The sequence below is a fragment of the Oryctolagus cuniculus genome, chromosome 12 (genome assembly GCF_051225735.1).
Source record: "Oryctolagus cuniculus isolate XC-2025 breed Fujian yellow rabbit chromosome 12, ASM5122573v1, whole genome shotgun sequence".
NCBI classification, from domain to species: domain Eukaryota; kingdom Metazoa; phylum Chordata; class Mammalia; order Lagomorpha; family Leporidae; genus Oryctolagus; species Oryctolagus cuniculus.
Window position 1 is genome coordinate 97,044,887 of NC_142878.1, and position 19,182 is coordinate 97,064,068.

Consider the following 19,182-nt stretch of genomic DNA (forward strand, 5'->3'; position numbering starts at 1 on the left):
CCCTGGCTGTTGCAGCCATTCGGGGAATGGATGAGCAGATGGAAGAAATCTCCGTCTGTCTCTGTTACTCTGCCATTGATTGAAAGAAGTCCAGCTGGGGGTGGGTGCTGTGGCGTAGTGGTTAAAGCCACCACCTGCAGTGCTGGCATCCCATATGGGCACTGGTTCGAGTCCCAGCTGCTCCACTTCTGATCCAGCTCTCTGCTATGGCCTGGGAAAGCAGTAGAAGATGGCCCCAGTTGTCGGGCCCCTGCACCCAAGTGGAAGACCTGGAAGGAGCTCCTGGCTCCTGGCTTTGGATCAGCGCAGCTCCGGCCATTGTAGCCAACTGGGGAGTGAACCAGTGGATGGAAGACTCTCTCTTTCTGCCTCTCCTTCTCTCTCTCTGTATAACTCTTTCAAATAATAAGTCTTAAAAAAAAAAAAAACTTAAAGGAAAACTAAGTGTGTCTTTAAAAAACAAAGAAGTCCAGCTGTTGGGGCTCCTTTTGGGGCAGAGTCCCGGTGTCACTCCGCTGTGCGTGAGGATAACTGTGTTTAACCACAGAGTCCAAACAAACACAGCCATGGGAAAGACACAGGAACAGAACCTGAGTTCTTGGATCTGGTCACTCATTGCGAGCGTCAGAGTTGCCATTTAACTCTGAAAATGGTGCACTGGAAAGAGAGCTGAAAGGTGCCCCATTTTCATTTGAGAAATGCACGTTTTAGTGAGCATAAGAGATACTGTACCAGATTCCAACAATTCCAGAGGGCTTCCAGAAGTTCATGGAAAATGGGTTTAAAAGAAGTTGACTGTGATGTAAAACAAAAGTGCAATCCGCACTGTTATTTCATAAAATGAATTTCCTGTGAACTCTTGGAAGACCCCTCATATGCACAGATTTCAGATTTCAAATTTTTTGTAAACACCTTCCACTTCCATTTTCCATGAACTTTTAAAGCACCTTCGTACCTGGGGTGACTGTTGTAGAAAACGGCCTTGTCTCACAGAGGAGGGGGAACTTGGAAGGGATGGGCACCAGGCGACCTCGGGGCCAGCACACACCTGACCCACTGCCCACCGTGTGCATGCACAGAAACACTCGGCCTGGTCAGAGCCCCAGGCCACAGAAGGCCTGCCACAGACATCAGTGAACACTGGATTCCACTAGCAACTATTACCCGCAAATGCCATCAGTACCACGAGAGACCAGTGTAGGAGCTCACCGTGTAAGTGTCACACATTAGTTCAAACTCAGAGGTTGAAAGCTACAATGAACATCTATTATTGCCCGGTTTCTCGGGGCCAGGAATCCGTGGGTGGCTTAGCTGGGTGGTTGCTGCCCAGGTCACCCATGCGTTGCAGGTACACCTGGGCTGCAGTCTCCACCTCCACACTCACTCGTGGGGTGGGGTCTGCTTGAGCTTCTCCCGAGCAGGTGATCCAAGAGAGCAAGCTGGGAGGATGCCATAACACTTTCCACCGTCTCCTTCCAGAAGTCACACGTGGTCACTTCCCCCGTGTCCTATCTACCGGAGATGAACGGAAGTGACCCCCAGACAGTAGGGGCTCCATTTTAGAGGCAGACGAGCCCCCATCTTGAAGCACCCCCACCGTGAGACCTGGTCTAAAAATAAAACCAAGACAGTAGCAGCCCAACTGCATGCTGCCTGCAGAACACAGAAATCCCCTAGATGAGCTTCAAACAGAGAGGCTGCCCCTGGGCCAGTGTCAGGATTGTCACTGACCCTAGCTCCACTGGCGCCCTAGGGCAGCTTGAGCCCAGCTCCCAGGAGCAGCCCCTCCCCTCCTCGTGGTTTTTCCTTTATAGACCCTGTTGCTGGAGCTGGTGCTGTGGTGTAGCGGGTAAAGCCACCCTTGCAGTGCCAGCATCCCAAAGGGCGCCGGTTCAAGTCGTGGCTGCTCCTCTTGCTATCCAGCTCTCTGCTATGACCTGGGAAAGCAGTAGAGGGCAGCCCAAGTCCTTGGGCCCCTGCACTCGTGTGGTAGACCCAGAAGAAGCTCCTGGCTCCTGGCTTCAGATCAATGCAGCTCTGGCCATTGAGGCCAACTGGGGAGTGAACCTTCGGAAGGAAGACCTCTCTCTCCCTCTCTCTGCCTCTCCTTTCCCTGTGTAACTCTGACTTTCAGATAAATAAATAAATCTTTTTAAAAAGAAAAAAAAAACCCTGTTGCTTTGAGCCTCAGGGTCAAAGGGCATGAGCCCACTCTCCACCGTGGGCTAAAATAAAGGACTCGCTCCAAATTCTCAGTGTGCGGCGTTTGTGCCGCGCGCCGGGTACAACAGAATCACAGGCTGAGTCTGGCCCCCACCCACAGGCAGGCAGGACATGTGCTCGCTAGAGGCGGCAAAGTCGGCAGAGGCAGGGAAGCCTCTCAGAATCCACAGTAGCTCTGCAGTGTGAAGTGGGGAAAGGAGGGAAGACCCTTCGGGGCACCGGAAGCCAGAAGCAGACTCTGAGGAGGCTGCGGGGCGGGGCGGGGACAGCAAGGAGGAAGGAAAAGGGCCGGGGGCATCTCCCGGGGTCCAGTCTGCAGGGGTGCCGGCTTCCCTGGGGCGTGGCTGGGGAGGTTCCCCGGCTTGTGGCGTGTAGGGGTCAGGGGTGTTGCTTGGGATCCCGTGCACCTGACGACAGGTGGTGGGCGGATCCTTGGCCTATCACAGGCAAACCAGGAGAAGGGCAGGCTGGGAGTGCAGGCCCGGGAAGACAGGTCTTCCCCGCACTTGGAGGCCATGCTATAGCTCCGTGGTGTGGGGACCCCAGCAGGTCAGTTGGCATTTCCGTCTCCTTGGATAATTAGAAGCATTTTTGATTAACACTCACTAAAGGAGCATGTTCACTGGGCACAGGGTGATGGTTCCGTGATGCAGACGATGCGATCAGGGACGAGCAGGTCTCCTTCCTTGCTGTCGCTTGGCTTGGAAACTTCAGGTTCCTCCTCTCCTCCATTGTCCATAAAATAAATAATGGGTCCTCGCACACCAACAGTCACCCCACTGGAAGCCAGGCCTGCTATCTGACCACCTCTGTAGCCCTCTCCCACCCTTGCCAGCTCAGACCCGGACAGACAGATACTGCGTGGTCTCTCTTCTGTGTGGAAGCTGAAAAAGCGGATCTGAACGAACTGAGTTTTAACACCCCTGGCTCCACCAGGGATCCGTGCAGCCATGTCAAGTGGGTTTGGAGATGCCCTTTTGGCCACAGGGTTAGTCTTACGGGAAGAAAACTGAGGGGATTAGCTGAGCGATGAGAAGAGATAAAACACAAGGTAGCATTGCCTCCCCTCTCCCACTGAAGTCTTGCCCACTCCTGTGGTTTGGTTAGATAGATAAGAAAGGCACCTGTTTTGCTTAAACAAGTTAGGGTTGGATTGGGTTTCTGCCATTTGCAACCAGAAGTTCTGATAAATACACAGGGCAGTGTGGGATGAGTTTCTTGCTTTTTTGGAACAACTTTTAGTCTTCTTTAACAATGTTTCAACATTTATTTGAGTGAGAGAGAGAGAGGTCTCCCAGCCAGTGGATCATTTTTCCCAACAACGCCCACACAGCCAGGTTTGGCTGGAGCTACAGCTGAACTGGTTCCAGGTCTCCCGCATGGGTGCATGAACCCAACCAGCGGAGCCTTCGCTGCTGCCTCCCAGGGCCTGCACGAAGCCGGAGACTGGACCCAGGCACTGGGACGTGCGATGCAGGTGTCTAAACCCTTCGGCTAAATGCCAGTCCCTAGAACCCGTTCCACAAGGACACTGCCTCCTGCTCAGAAGACAGACAGGATGTAATTTGTATTCAAATGGAGTGACCTCCTGCTCTTGTCTTCTTTTCGGAAAAGAGAAACTTCCATCCCTCTTGGTACAGACGAGAGGCAGGATGGCAGCCCGAGGCAAGTCGTTGTCCTATTCCCCCAATTGCTAAGCGAGACGTCGCTTGCAGTGTAAATGCTTCTACAACCTTTGACACGGCTGCTTCAGCTCTTTCCTCCTGGGTGCAACGCGGAGCAGAAGGGGCTGGGCAGGGAACTCTAATTGGAAAGCAGATCACCCACCCACACGTGATCAAAATGCAGAGTGTGCCAGTCCCTCCTGTTTACAGCCAGGAAGAGCAGCTGAGGGAGCTCCTGGGTCAACCACAGGTACCTGGTCAGACCGGGAGAGCACGACCCCAGGTTCCTTTCTCAGAACCCAGATTATCAAAGACCTGGTGCCCTGGGACAGAGAGCAGGATCCTAGACAAGGTGGCGCGGAGCGTGAGCGTGGAGGTGACTGCCACCAAAACCCACAGAGGCAGCGCCATCACCCATCCTCAGAGAGGAGCTCTTCCCACCCGCACGGGACCCCTTTCCAAAGAGTCCCCAAGTCCAGAGCTACTTGTCCCTTGGCCCCATCAATCAGTGCTGAAGGTGGCGACGACTCTTGTATCTGCAACACTGCTGATGATTCGCTCCAATGCAGAGAGGTTTAAAACAAGAATTGTTTATCACCGCATGGTTTGCCCGGGTCGGGACTCCAGGAGCTGCTTAGCTGGGTGTTCTGGCTGGGAGCTGCAAGGGTCTGGGCTCAGCTGTTGCAGGCATTGTGGTCCGAAGGCCGAGGACTCCCTTCCAGACAGCTGACCTCGCTGGCCTCTGCGGAGCTGCCTGGGCGCCCGGGGACAGAGCCAGGCGGGAGCTGTGACGGGCACAGTGATCCAGCCCGGAATCTACACCTTCACTTCTGCTCATCAGAGGCAGCCACCATGTGCAGAGGGGGTCGGATCAGGCTCCGCTGTCAGAGAACAGAGGATCAAATTATTCATGGCCAAATTTGAAAACCGAATCTCTTGAAATCAGAAATCTGGGAGCACTGGCTCTGAGTCAGCACAATCCTGCATTGGGCGGGGATTCTAGGGATCCCAGCTCCCTCATACATCTGGCACCTGCTGTGAGCGCTTTCCTAGCAATGTCCAGTTCTCAGAGGAGACAGGTGGCGATGCCAACTGGGGAGTCCGCCTAATAGCTCAACAGATGTGCACAGGGCCATGGACTGAAGCCAGCATCCATTGATGAAAAGGGTCCTCCACACACTAGGAAGGCAAGGTACATCAGAAAAACCTACCACTGGCCTCCAGCTTGATGGGGAAAGACTGCGGCCGGCATCCATTCTCACCACTCCTCTCTGGCAACACCGTGCAGGTGCAGTGAAGCCACAGAAATGAGTAAGTAAATGGACAGCCCAGTCAGAAAGGGAGTAAAACCTGCTGTTCACAGACAGCATCGTCCTCTGGTAGGAAATCCACAAACATTCTTCCCCAGACAGGTAGAGTTAGACAATGAGAAGGAGAGACAGAGAGAAAGGTCTTCCTTCCGTTGGTTCACCCTCCAAATGGCCGCTACAGCCGAAGCTACGCTGATCCGAAGCCAGGAGCCAGGTGTTTCTTCCAGGTCTCCCACACGGGCGCAGGCGCCCAAGCACTTGGGCCATCCTCCACTGCCTTCCCAGGCCATGGCAGAGAGCTGGACTGGAAGAGGAGCAGCCAGGACTAGAACCCGGCGCCCATATGGGATGCCGGCGCCGCAGGCGGAGGATTAACCTAGTGAGCCGCAGCACCGGCCCTCTTTAGCAGGTTTTTCAGCTGAGTTTTTCTGGACTAGTGATGCACAATGGGAGAATAAATTTTTTTAAAAGTTTGCTCACAACATCATTGGGAAGAAGAAAACAAACCTGGAATGAATCTAACACTAGGAAGGCACAATTTGCACACTGGGAACTAAAACATCATTGAGAGAAATAAACAAAGTGAATAAAGGGGGGATATTTCATATTATTGGACTGGAAGATTCCATGTTAGTAAGGTGTCAATGTCCTTAGATTGATCTATAGATTCGGTATAATCTCTGTTAAAATCTCAGTAGGATTTTTTGCAGAAAGCGACAAGCCAGTCCTAAAATATATAAGGAAATGCAAAAAATACAAAATCATTTGGAAGAAGAAAAGCAAAGGTGGAAAACTTACGCTACTCAACTTTAAAACTTACTGTAAAGCTACAGTAACAAGACCGTGTAAACCTGGCATAAGGACAGGCATATTGATAATGATATTGATAACAGAATGGAGAGTTCAGGGGCATGGGCCGCCATTGCTGCCCTCCCCCCCCAAGGAGCACCAGCAGAAAGCTGGATCGGAAGCGGAGATGCCAGGACTGCTGCAGGCGTCCCCTGCGTCACAGCGCCCGCCCCCTCCTTGCGTCTAAGTCACCTCCTCCACCTCTTCTCTTCCTCTGCAGCCTTCTCTCCCCTTCTCATTCTCACCACCCAACGCGAGGCCTCCAGGAACCGTGGGTACAAGGATGCCAGCCCTGCACCACCTGCCGCTTCCCGACTGTGTGGACTTGTTGAATAAGTGACTTCGTTCTCCGGCCCCCGACAAGATGGGAGGAGCCAGGGGAGCCACTGACTGCAGCTGGACACGATGGGGCCCAGAGTTCCTGGTTTTCCAGAGAAAACCCCGGGGTGTCTGCAGGCGCCTGCTCTCACAGCGTGCCCAGGGCTGTGGCAAAGAACGCTGCCCAACAGGAGACAAGGGGCCGGCTGCTGCTCCACTTCTGATCCAGCTCCCTGCCAGTGTGCCTGGGAGAGCAGCAGCAGATGGTCCAAGAGCCTGGAGATCTGGGTGGAGTTCTTGGCGCTGCAGCCATTTGGGGAGTGAACCAGCAGATTGACGATCTCTCTGTTTCTCTCCACCTTGAAAAGAAATAAAATAACGGGGCTGGCACTGTGGCATCGCGAGTAAAGCCTCTGCCCGCGATGCTGGCATCCCACATGGGTGCAGCGGCCGAGAGGATTCACTGCACCTCAAGTCCCCTTGGCCCCCAGACCTCAACGATGCCCCCTCCACCTTCTCCTTCACAAGAAACCGCGCAGGCAGTTACTGCTGGCAGCAAAGCCAGCTCTGCTCAGCCCAGCTGCGGGATAGGCTGGGGACAAGGAGGGCTGGTACCCACCCCCGCCCTCTGCCTGGGTGATGCTGGCGGCATGGCCAGGGACAGACGCTGGGAGGGGGCACTGGAGAGCCCCGGGGTCTGAGAGGACACTGAAGCAGGGGAGCAGACCTGGGGCAGATTCTGAACCCTCCCCTAGCTCTGTGCTTTAAACCCGGGCAGCACACTCTGTTAAAGCCCCCAGGAATCATGGTTTTGTCTCTGAATGGGTGCGCTGAGGTTGGGACACTAACATCACTGGGGATTCTCCATCTTCTCGTTCCTCGCTGGTCTGACAGGTGACACGTGCCTGTCGTGTCGCTTCATGTCGATTTAATGATCACCGAGCACGCTGACATGCTGGTCTGCATCCCTTAGTCATGCTCCTGCTGGGTTGGATCCTGGTTCTGAGGCCGGCACGCAGGCGCTCTCCGTGCACCAAACACGGCCACCCTCACTCCCACATATGGCTGCTTCTCACCAGGCCTCCAACACTCAGCATTTGGACCTCCCGAACCCCAGGGTGTTGGCTTCTGCCTCTCACTGGCTCGGCTCGTTCAGGCCTCCTGGAGACCAGGGAACAGACTCCTGCTCACACACTGTCCTGGGGTCTGCACTATGTTCAGATGCCTGCCCCCAAAATAACCACATCTGAATAAAACTGAAAAGCAGAAGCCCCAGGTGCGGTCGCACACCATGGTCCAAGCGGCCTGATGGGCGGTGTGTTTACACCCACTTGACACAGGGGACTTGACACAGGCAGTTCGTGGTGGGGTCGGGATGGACTCTGCCTGGCTCCAGGCCCACGGAGCCACCCTGGAGAGCACCCTGCCTCCTCCCAGAGGAGACCAGGACCAGGGCGTGGTGCAAAGTTCTGTCCTGGGGGCCGGCACTGCGGGGCAGCTGGTTAAGCCGCCAGAGATGCCTGCAGCCCACTGAGGGCACCATCTCGCATCCCAGCTGTTCTGCTTCCAACCCAGCTCTCTGCGAACGCAGCTGGGAAAGCAGCCGAAGATGGTCCTAGCACTTGAGCCCCTGCACCCACATGGAGAACAGATGGAGTTCCAGGCTCCCCGCTTCACCCAAGCCCAGAACTGGCTGTTGTGGCCATTTGGGGGAGTGGAACCAGCAGGTGGAAAATCTCTTATCTCAAGAGTCGGTGAACTCAAAAGGCTTCCATAGCCTTGGAAACTCATGACCGGAGCATAGGGAGATTACTGATGCCATAAACAGGAGTGTCAATTTGTAAAGTCAACAACAGGAATCACTGTGCACTTACTCCTCATGTAGGATCTCTGTCCTTAATGTGCTGTAAATTGTGATTTAATGCTACAATGAGTACTCAAACAGTATTTTTCACTTTGTGTTTCTGTGTGGGTGCAAACTGTTGAAATCTTTACTTAATATATGCTAAACTGATCTTCTGTATATAAAGAGAATTGAAAATGAATCTTGATATGAATGGAAGGGGAGAGAGAGTGGGAAAGGGGAGGGTTGCGGGTGGGAGGGAAGTCATGGAGGGGGGAAGCCATTGTAATCCATAAGCTGTACTTTGGAAATTTATATTCATTAAATAAAAAAAAAAGAAAATCTCTTATCTCTCTCCCTCTTTCCCTCTCCCTCTTTCTGTCTCTAACTCTGCCTTTTAAATAAAAACAAAAATGAATCTTTAGGGGCTGGCGCCGAGGCTCACTTGGTTAATCCTCTGCCTGTGGTGCCGGAGTCCCATATAGGTGCCGGGTTCTAGTTCCGGTTGCTCCTCTTCCAGTCCAGCTCTCTGCTGTGGCCCAGGAGGGCAGTGGAGGATGGCCCAGGTGTTTGGGCTCTGTACCTGCATGGGAGGCCAGGAAGAAGCACCTGGATCCTGGCTTCGGATTGGCGCAGTGCTGGCCGTAGCAGCCATTTGGGGAGTGAACCAACAGAAGGAGGACCTTTCTCTCTGTCTCTCTCTCTCTCACTGTCTGACTCTGCTTGTCAAAAAAAAAAAAAATCTTAAAAAAAAAAAAGGCATGGTCCTGGCAGGTGTTGCCCTGACATCAACGGGGTCTGCGAGGTTGGGGCTAGAGCGCGGGAGACCCCCCGCCGCACCAGCACACAGAGTCTGAAGGCTGCTCATTCCCAGGTCTGGGAGGGGCAGGAAGGAAGTGCTGAATTAATGCAGAAACCACACGGTGGGCGAGGGGCCCTGGGGCAGGGATTTTGCACAGCTCCCACCCCAGAGAGGAGCAGGGCCCATGGGAGGACCTTTTGGGGCAGCCGTGCCTTGGGGAGAAGCGGGCCACTGCTGGGCAGCAGGCTTGGGGCACCTCCCTGAGCCCTGGCGCTGGGCCACACACACCCATTACACAGATTTGATGGCCACCATGAGGAACTCAGAGCCCTTGAACAAATCACAGCCCCGAAGCTTACCCTCCCAACAACCATCACCTCATCAAAGCAACCAAGCCAGGAGAGCCTGGGGATGGCGCGGGGCTCCTGGAAATCCTGTTCTGTCTCATGTCTCCGCGGCAGAGCAGCGTGTTTAAGGCGCAGCCTCAAAGGCTGTCTCTCTCTTTTTGTTTTCTGGTCCTGCTCAGGTATTTCTATCGACCCACACACATTCGAGAGAGGCTGCACACGGGAGCCACAGAGGGGAGAGGGGCTTGTGTCAGGGTCGATTTATCCTTCAGGGGGTCCTTCACTGCTCACAGTCCCCGTAAGACAGGTTCACCCCCAGCCCTGGCTGCTCTGTGTGTGGGGAGGTGGGCAGTGCAGCTCCAGGTCCCGGGTCCTGGTCTGTTCCGACCTCGGGGACAGCAGCACACAGAGATGGCCATAAGGTGTTGCATCTCAGTTTCGCATTCTCACGATGCAGCTGCCGACACTGAAAATACTGTTAATACCGTGGCTTCCTAAGAAACATGACCTCTGAGGGCTTCAGGCAGTGATGTCCCAAACCCACATCTTCACAGCCTTGGCCTCCAAAGACTGGACACTGCCCGCTACTACCTTCATCCCTGGTTGTATCTAAACACACACATGCACACACATACACACACACACACAGACACATGTGTCGCGGGTCTGGTTCTGTCAAACAGCTATGCCCTGAGTCTTTGGCGTTTGCCTGGGAATTTTTGGGAAATGCTGCCCGGGTGAGTGGACAAAGACGGGTGCATGCCGCCTCCCAGCACAGACTCACCCTGGACCCAGCCTCTGTGTCCCACCCTCCCCAAGACAGGGAGCCCAGTGTCCGACATTCCTCTGTCCCCCACGGCGCATCAGTCATAGCCACCCCAACGGTGGCACCAATGGACGGAAGAGTTCGGTTCCGGCACCCTTTTTAAACATCCCGTGAAGAATGAGTGGACCAAAGCCACCATGCCGGATCCAGGGAACCAAATGCACTGAGGCCTTAAAAAGCGCCGACATGGGGGAACCTGCAGGCACCACGTACAGTGAGATGGGCCCCAAAGCACAGACGCGAGTGATTCGCTTCTGTGAGGTCCCTGGAGGGGAACCAGGCTGCCAGGAGCCGGGGGAGGGGCAGTTCCAGGACGGAATGCCCTGAGCATGTTCCTGATGCCCAGAACTGGAGGCCCCACAAGCAGTTACAATGGTACATTCCACAGCACCCGTATTTAAACACAATGTTTCTCTTTTAACCAGACTCACAAAGGACCACGCCCACACTCAGCCTGCATGCCTAGCTGAACCTGCCCCAATGAAACAGACACAGGTGCAGGTCTTGGGCCCAACCGGCTGCTGCGGCCCATGTGGAGCCATCACCTGGGAGCCTGGTAGGGGCGGGGAGAGGCCGGGTTACAGGAAGGGCTCAGGAGTGGAGAATGCACAGGGCTGCCTGCACCAGCACCGGTCTGCCCAGAGGGCACTCAGGAACTCTTCTGATCCGTGCCGGGTGGGCTCTGTTCTTCTGGTAGGCTGCGGACCTCACACCTTCAGAACTTCCCAACTACAAATGAGGCTGTGCCCGGGAGGTGCCGGGCTCAGCTCTGCCCAAGACCACCTGGCCAGGTGGCCGCCTGCAGGCTACTGAGCCCAGCTGTGGGAAGGCAACCGTCCTCAGCACCCCAGGGGGCAGTGCACCTGTCGGGGTGCGGGACAGCAGGGACCACAGCACAGCTCCCGGGGGCGGTGGCTTCAGGCCTGAGGCTGGCGGCGGGGTGGGGGGCATCCTCACCCCTGCGGACCCGCCTTCTCAGCCGCCTCTGCGTCAGGCCCCAAGTGTGGTCTGCGAACTTCCGGGCTCTTCTGGTGTCAGAGAAGGGTCTCTTCCTCCCTGCTGGCAGGTGACCCCCCATTCATCCTCTTTTAGCGACTTCAGAGACAGGGAGGCAGGGCGACAGGTGTCGGAAGGGATGGCGGGGAGCGGAGTGGGGGCTGGGGGAGAGGGGAGGTGGAAGAGGACCGGCCCGGGGTTCAGTCCTGGCGCCCGCGCCCGCGAGCCCCCAGAGCGCCTGCAGCAGCGCGCCCACGTGTCCGCCCCCTCCCCAGCCCAGCCCCGCCGCTCCTACCTGGGGCGCTCCTGCTCCGCCGACTGCGCGGGACGTCTCCTCCACGCACGCCGCCGGCTTCCTCTTGGCGAGCAGGGGGTCCCGGGTTCCACAGCGGCCCGGATGGTCTGAGGGCCGCCGCCCCGCCCAGTGGCTGCAGGACCGGGAGCGGGCTGCGCGCGGCCTGGGCAAGAGTCCGGAGGCTAGAGGAGGCAAAAAGAGAAAAAAAGCAGAGAAAGTGTGTCTTAGGCTGGGAGGGGCGGGGGAGGGAAATGCAAACCCGGCAGGAAGTGAGCGAAAAAAAAAAAAAAACGCAAAAGGTTCAAACCAGAGGTGAGGCTGAGGGGGCGGGAGCCAGGTCACCCTGCACCTGCTGAGAACCACGGTGGTGGTGGGGGATGAGCAGGCGTCCCTGGACTGGAGGGTGGCCTCTTTCCTGGTTCTCCAGAGGGCCAGGCGCCTTCGGGGGAGGGGGCTCCCCAGGAAAAGAGTGGGCAGGCCCAGGTCTGCCCAGCCCCTTCCCTCCCTCTGCCCTTGTTCTGGAAACTTCCCCAGCTTGCCCAGTGTCAGGGCATCCCTTGCGGACCCTCCCTGCACCCCATACACCTGCCCCAGCTTTCTTGTAAGAGAAATTGTGATTTCTGGATGTCATCCTTTTCATAATTTTTTAAGACGACTAACTTGTTTTGAAAGTTTCAAAGACAGAAGGGGAGAGGGAGGGAGGGAGGAAGAGAGAGAGAGATCTTGTAACCACTGGCTCACACCCCAGATGTTCGCAATGGCCAGTGGGCCAGGAGCTTCATCTTGGTCTCACGTGAGTGGCAGGAGCACAACCTCTTGGGCCAGCTTGCACTGCCTTCCCAGGAGCATTAGCAGGGAGTGGGATGGGAACTACAGTAGCTGGGACTCGAACCCGCACCCATGTGGAATGCTGATGCTCCAGCAGCTTAACCAGCTGTGCCACAGGCCCCAGCCTTTTAATAATTTACCCCAAATGGCCTCCTTGTGGTTTGCTCTTTGCCGATCACTGTGTGGGTGGGGCAGCCCCCAGGTAGCTGAATGGTGGTGGCAACACCTGGCCGCGCCAGGTGTGTCCAAGAATCTTGGGTTCTGGTGCTCGGCTCCTGGCCCCCTTGCCTGGCCCCTACACCCCTCTTTCTGCTCTGCCTGGGTTTGCACCCTTTGACTAGAGGTTGGGTTTTTGAGATGGATCGGTGGGGTTGCATGGCAGTACAGCCCCTTGGGTGCGTTCCCCCAGACCTTGTTAAAAGCAGTGAACATTCAGAAATGCTAGGATTGCCGAGTGAGCACTGATACACCCCACCAACCGCGCGAGTGACGTTTGCCGGGCTTGCTTTCTCACACACTTGTCCGTCAGCCTGCATTGTTTTGTTCTCCTGCTTCATTTCCTAGCACATTGCCGACGTTGGTACACATCTCCCTTCATCCCTCCGTCACCCGTATCCTCAACTACAGAGGATTTTGGGGGCTGCACAGCCGACTGAGCCTCGGCCTATGAGGCCAGCGTCACATATCAGAGTCCTGGTTTGAGTCCCGCAGCTCCACTTCTGATCCAGCTCCTTGCTAATGGCCTGGGAAAGCAGCAGAAGATGGCCCAAGTGCTTGGGCCCCTGCACCCACGTGGGAGACCTGGAAGAAGCTCCTGGCTCTCCTGTCTGGCCCAGCTCTGGCCATTGTGGCCATTTGGGGAGTGAGCCAGCAGATGGAAGATTTCTATCCTCTCTCTCTCTCTCTCTTTCTCTCTGTAACTCTGCCTTTCAGATAAATAATTCTTGAACAGAAACAGGAGGATTTCCGAGGCGACTGGATCATGGGGTGGTTGACGGTTGTGCGCACCGCATAGCTCGGACCCTCGTACAGGCATGCGACTGCGGGAGCCGAGAGGGCGGCCGCTGGGCATGTTCGAACGGCCAGTGCTTGAGAGGCCTCACTGTGCAGGGCCGGCTTCTCCCTCACGCCAAGCCAGAGAAATATTTCTAAGGAAACCTGGTCAGAACAGGGGCCATGGCCCACGGGGACCTCTCTCCGTGGGACTGACCTTGGGTGCAGGGCTGGCCCGCGAGGGCCCCGCCCTGAGTGAGCTTCCAGTCTGCAGAGCCTCACCCCCTGCCCTCAACATGTTTAATCTATTACGATGGACACTTTTGCAAAGTATAATAAAAATTAACTACTGGAAAATGGACCCTAAAGACACGGGGATGCACGCCAGCCGATCCCGCCTGGCTACCACAGCAATGTCCGAAGTGCCGGGAGAGCTGCCACGGGCTTGGTCGCAACGGCTGTCCTTAACGCATCTAGGACCGGTGCCAGGGGGACACAGGGCCCACGGACCAGGCCCTGTGGAGCTGGGGCCTGGAGGAGCGGCAGCGGCGAGGGGAACCTGGACCTGCCCAGACATGGGATGGGAGCCAGAAGGTTCCCTGCCAGGGTGGGAAGGGACCAGATAATGCTGGGAAGGGGATGGAGTGAAACGAGCCAGAGAGCCCTCTGCGGGTGTGCCCCAAGTCGAGTGGTGACCACATCCACACGAGAAGGCCCCGGCCTGGATGAAGGAACGGTGTGTGGCGGTCAGACACGATTGCTGGAGGAGGCCTGAGTGTGCGGCCTGGCCTGGGCAGCCAAGACAACCCGAAGAGAGATGAGAAGCGAGGAGAAGGGCTGAGAGGTACGTGACCCACTCTGCCAGGCCAGGCCGGCGTCCAGCAGGAGAGGCACCGCGTGGGCCCCAGCCCAGCAGATTGGTCAGTTGGGGTACACGGATGGCTCCGGAGCTGCAGGCAGAGGAGTGAGTGGCAGGCGTGCACCTGTGACTGCGGCAATTTATAAAGGACAGAGACGTGTTGTCTGCAGTTCAGGAGGCTGAGAGCCGGACAAGGGGCCCGTGCCTGGCGGGGGTCTTCTTGTGGAGTTATCATCCCACGCAGCAGGTGGGGACACGGGGAGGGGAGAGACAGGGGAGGGGCTGAGCCCCTTCTCTCATCAATGCCCTTCTGTGGGACGTGAACCAGTGACAGCAGCGCCCCCTGGGGACTGAGTTCCCAACACCTTCAGGACTGGACCATGTCTTGCATCTAAATGTACCCCCGTAAACCTCAGGAGAGAAAGCAAAGGACGGGTGATGGGGAAAACGGTCCCAGCTCTCGCCAGCCCCGCAGGCGAGGCTACTGTGACCGCACAGCTCACGCCCGGCCAGCTGGTCCCTCGAGTGCGGAAGCTAAACAGGTACATTCCCAGCCACGAGGCAGCTCCGGAGAGCCCCTCCCAGGCACCCCTAAAGAGCACGTTCCAGGGGTACGCCGCCGCCTGTGACGGCAGCACCCCACGTCACAGCAGCACTCTGAGTCCCGGCTGCTCCACTTCCAGTCCAGCCCCCTGCTGTGGCCTGGGAAAGCAGTGGAGGACGGCCCACGTGCCTGGGCCCCTGCACCCGCGTGGGAGATGGAGATGGAGTTCCTGCTCCTGGCTTCAGTGTGGCCCAGCCTGGGCTGCTGTGGCCAATTAGGGAGTGAACCAACAGATGCAATCTCTCTTTCTGTCGCTCTGCCTCTCAAATAAATAAAAGGTCAATCTTTTTATTTTTTTTTTTAAGAAAGCAAATAAAATAAACCCAGGAAAGAGGCCGGCACAGCACCTCAGGAAGACTGAAATAAACCCAGGAGGAGGAGCACAAGGGCCACGATAAAATAGCCACACAGAAGGCCTCTGCAAAAGCCAGACCCCACCCACACTCTCTCCGAGGACCCTCGCTGGCACATGAAGGCCCAAGCCACGGGAAGAACTGGAAGGACCAGTCATGGATCTGCGTGGGGCTGAGTTGTCACCTGGATCCAAGAAGCAGGGAGTGGCGGGGACAATGGGCGTGTCTCCTCATCAAGGCCCTCTGTCCACACCCATGACTCTGTAAGAAAGCAATCATTTCTGTAAGAAGCATGTGGATATGTGCACGCATACGTGTGCGTGTGTCACGGAGCCATAAAACCTGGACAGGGAGCCGGTCATTTCATTCCCTGCTCTCCCCATGCTCCGCTTCTCATTCTCTGGATGTGAGCGCGGTCACAGGTCGCTCTCAGCCAAATGTGTGTTTATGGAAAGCCTCTATTTTATCTGGAATTGATCTGTTGCTCCTCTGGGTCCTCCTCCGTGCAACCCAGTAATTTACGTTTTTGCAGGCAGGGCTCTGTCTTTGCCACAGCTGCCTCTCCCTCTGCCTTCCCACGGGGTTGGCATCTGAGGGCACAGGAGAAGCAGAGCCCACAGGGCTGGGCTGGGGGCTGAGAGGAAGACCAGGGTTCTGTGGCTCTGTCTGTGCCGCGACTCCCACCCTGTACTGGTGTTCACGGCTGCCAGGCAGCTCCTGCGGGACCCACAGTCTGCTGTCTAGGCATGGCTGAGTCTCCGCTGTGTTCTTATCCAGCCCCGAGGCCCACCTGCAGCCCTTGCCGAGGGCCTGGAGTGCCACAGTAGCTGTCACCCAGGTCCAGAGCAGGTGGGAAAGCCCTGCCACCCCTCTCTGCAGGGAGCCATGTCGTGCTCAGATTTCCCACGGCCAGCCAGACAGGCACAGCCGGCCCTTGACTGGCCCCTCTCCATCTGCATCGAACACGTGTGGACCACATCTCCTCGGGGGCAGCTGGGAACAAGAGCTGCACCCATGATGCATGCACGCAGCGTGTTCCTTTCCTTGGCCCCACCCCTTGGGAGTGGGGGTGTGAGCTGCCCACAAGAGGGATGAGGTATGTGGGGACATCTTCCCTGAGCGGAGATCATCGGAGGATTGGGGTGCACCTCCTGAATGCTCAGGTCCCCTTGCAGCACCCCGTTTTCCCACCATCGCCCCCTGCATTGTCTCAGCTGGTCTGGTGATGGTCCCAGCCTTTCAATCCTCTCTCCTGGACAAAAAAAAAAAAAAAATGTATCTACTCGACGGGACTTCAAAACGTTTGCGGAAAGTGGAATTAAAAGGTAAGTTTATTTTCATGCCAACAAAATTGAAATCTGTGCATACAAGGGGTCTCCAAAAAGCTGGTGAAGCTGTGTATCCCGAGAATTTCAAACACCCTCACCTGGACACCCTCACATGTCTGTGTATGACACACGGACATGACATACAGCCGCTCGGGCAGGTCCCAAGCCCAGCCTCGGCCACGGTGCTGTTTGGAGCCATTTACCTGTGTGTGCAGAGCAAGTTGCAATGAGTGTGGGAGCCCAGGAGCGCCCTTGCCAGGGCCTCCCTCCCGCCCACCAGCTCCAGACAGCAATGTCACACGGCGCCAAGAAAATCTTTCCTTATCAGGGCGTCAGCCACTCGTCTGGGGCAGAAGGAGGCATTCCACAAACTATTGATCTGGGAATGAATAGACTGCTTCCTTCCTGGATGCTGCACCTCACTGCCCTGGTGCCTGCCACAGCCCCTCCCCCCCAATAGCATCACGGCTGAACAGAGCATCCTACACCTTTCATTGTGTTCTGCATTCTTTTCAATGCCATTGTTGCTCCCTGACCTTGCAAGCAAGTGCATGCCTCTTCATTTCACACACCTTCGCGCCCACTCCCCTCACAGAGAAGATTCCAGAAAGGCACGATGTCTGTGTCACCCTACACTGACTTGCCTGGAGCCACACAGCTTCAATGACCCTTGACTTTGATGTGTTTTAAAATTCTTGCAGAGGGGCGGGCACTGTGGCGTAGTGGGTAAAGCTGCCACTTGCAGTGCCAGCATCCTACATGGGCACCGGTTTGAGTCCCAGCTGTTCCACTTCTGATCCAGCTCTCTGCTATGACCTGGGAAAGCAGTAGAGGATGGCCCAAGTCCTTGGGCCACTGCACCCGTGTGGGAGACCCGGCTCATGGCTCCTGGCTCCTGGCTTTGGATCATCCCAGCTCTGGTTGTTGTGGCCATCTGGGAAGTGAACCATCTCTCTCTCTCTCTCTCTGCCTTTCAAATTAATAAATAAATCTTTTGAAAAATTCTTGCAAAAGGCACAGCTTAAGCCAGGGAGAGGGAGGAGAAGAGTCATATCTGCATGCACGCAGCATCCATCTGACAGCTTCTGATTGCCTGGGCTGTGAGATACAGTGACAGGCACCTCCTGTGGAACCAGCACCCAGCTTTCTTTCTGCATGAAACACAGCCCCCCTAACAGCAGCCTGTTGGTCTCAGCCCCGGCCATCTCATGCCACGGAGGTGTCCAGAGCCGCCATCCTTCGCACGAGGCAGATGTAGGAAATGCAGCATCACCCAGCTCCCTGCAGACTGCTGAGCTCCGGCCGTTCTCCGCTTCCAAGGAAGTGGACAGAGGACAGTTCCCGGAACCTGACACCTCGTCTCTTCTCAGTGACAGACCCATGGCTGCCACGTCACCCTGTGGTGTCTGGGCCCATGGCTCCTGATATGCAGGGACTGACCACTGTAATGACCAGGACTGGGCACGAGTGGCCGACACAAAACGGACACTGTGTTTGTCTCTGGGGACTGCGTTAGCAGCACCTAACAGAATAGCCTTAAATGCCCTGGGCTACCCGAGACCTCCAGGTGCTGCGGGTTGTGCCAGTCTGTTCCCCTCTGTGTGGATCAGACAGGCAGCCCAGGACTTGCTGTTGGTCCACTTGCTTAAAGACAGAAGCCATCAGCCCTGTTTGTGGTCACCATGCCTGCTGGCTGCTCTTAGAGAAAGCAACTGGACGCACCCGAGCCGTGGGAATGCCCCTGCTTGGCATTGTGAGGGTGAGCCCCCCTCCCCGGCACAGTCAGAGACCCCTGTCCCCAGCACTGCCAACAGCAGAGGCCCACAGAGAGAAACCAAACCAAATCCAAACCCCAACAGCCAGCTGGCCAGACACACTCTCACACACACACATTCACATATACACACTCACACACATACTCATATGCACATTCACATACTCACATACACAATCACACATAGTCACACACACACACTCACCCTCACACAGTCTCATCTCACTTATATACACATTCACAAACACAGCCACACATAAACATACACATTCACATACTCTCACACACAATCACACATACACACATTCACACACACACTCCACTCACAGTAACACACAATCACACATACAGTCTCACACACACATTCACATATACACACTCACACATGTAATCTACTCATATGCACATTCACATACTCACATACACAATCACACACACTCAGTCTCACACACACAGTCACACACAATCACACTTCACTGAAACAGTCACACACACAGTCTCACAACACTCACACACACAATCTGACACATACATACGCAGTCACACAGTCTCACAACACATAGACACACACACATTCACACATACACATGTTCACAGTCACACACTCCATTCACACACTCACACACAGTCTCATACAGTGATACACAGTCTCACAACACTCACACTGACAGTCACACAATCACACACTTCACTGAAACAGTGTCATACACTTACACAAACTCACACACAGTCTCACAACAACCACACAGTCTCACAAAGTCCACACTTACACAGCCACACACACAGTCTCACAACACTCACACAGTCTCATAACACACATAGCCACACACACACACACTCACAGCCTCACAACACTCACACACAGACACACACACACACTCACAGCTTCACAACACTCACAGTCACACACACACTCATAGAGTCTTACAACACACAGCCACACGTGCGCACACACACACTCAGTCTCACA

General features: G+C 55.7%; 1 long non-coding RNA gene across 1 annotated transcript; it reads right to left on the reverse strand.

The window, feature by feature from the left end:
• Window positions 1-3,459: 3,459 nt before the first annotated feature.
• Window positions 3,460-11,767, reverse strand: LOC149123178 (uncharacterized). The gene is made up of 2 exons (XR_016218584.1): window positions 11,474-11,767; window positions 3,460-4,768 (listed from the first exon to the last, which is right to left on the reverse strand). It is a non-coding gene; the product is annotated as an uncharacterized LOC149123178 (long non-coding RNA).
• Between the last annotated feature and the right edge of the window lie 7,415 nt (window positions 11,768-19,182).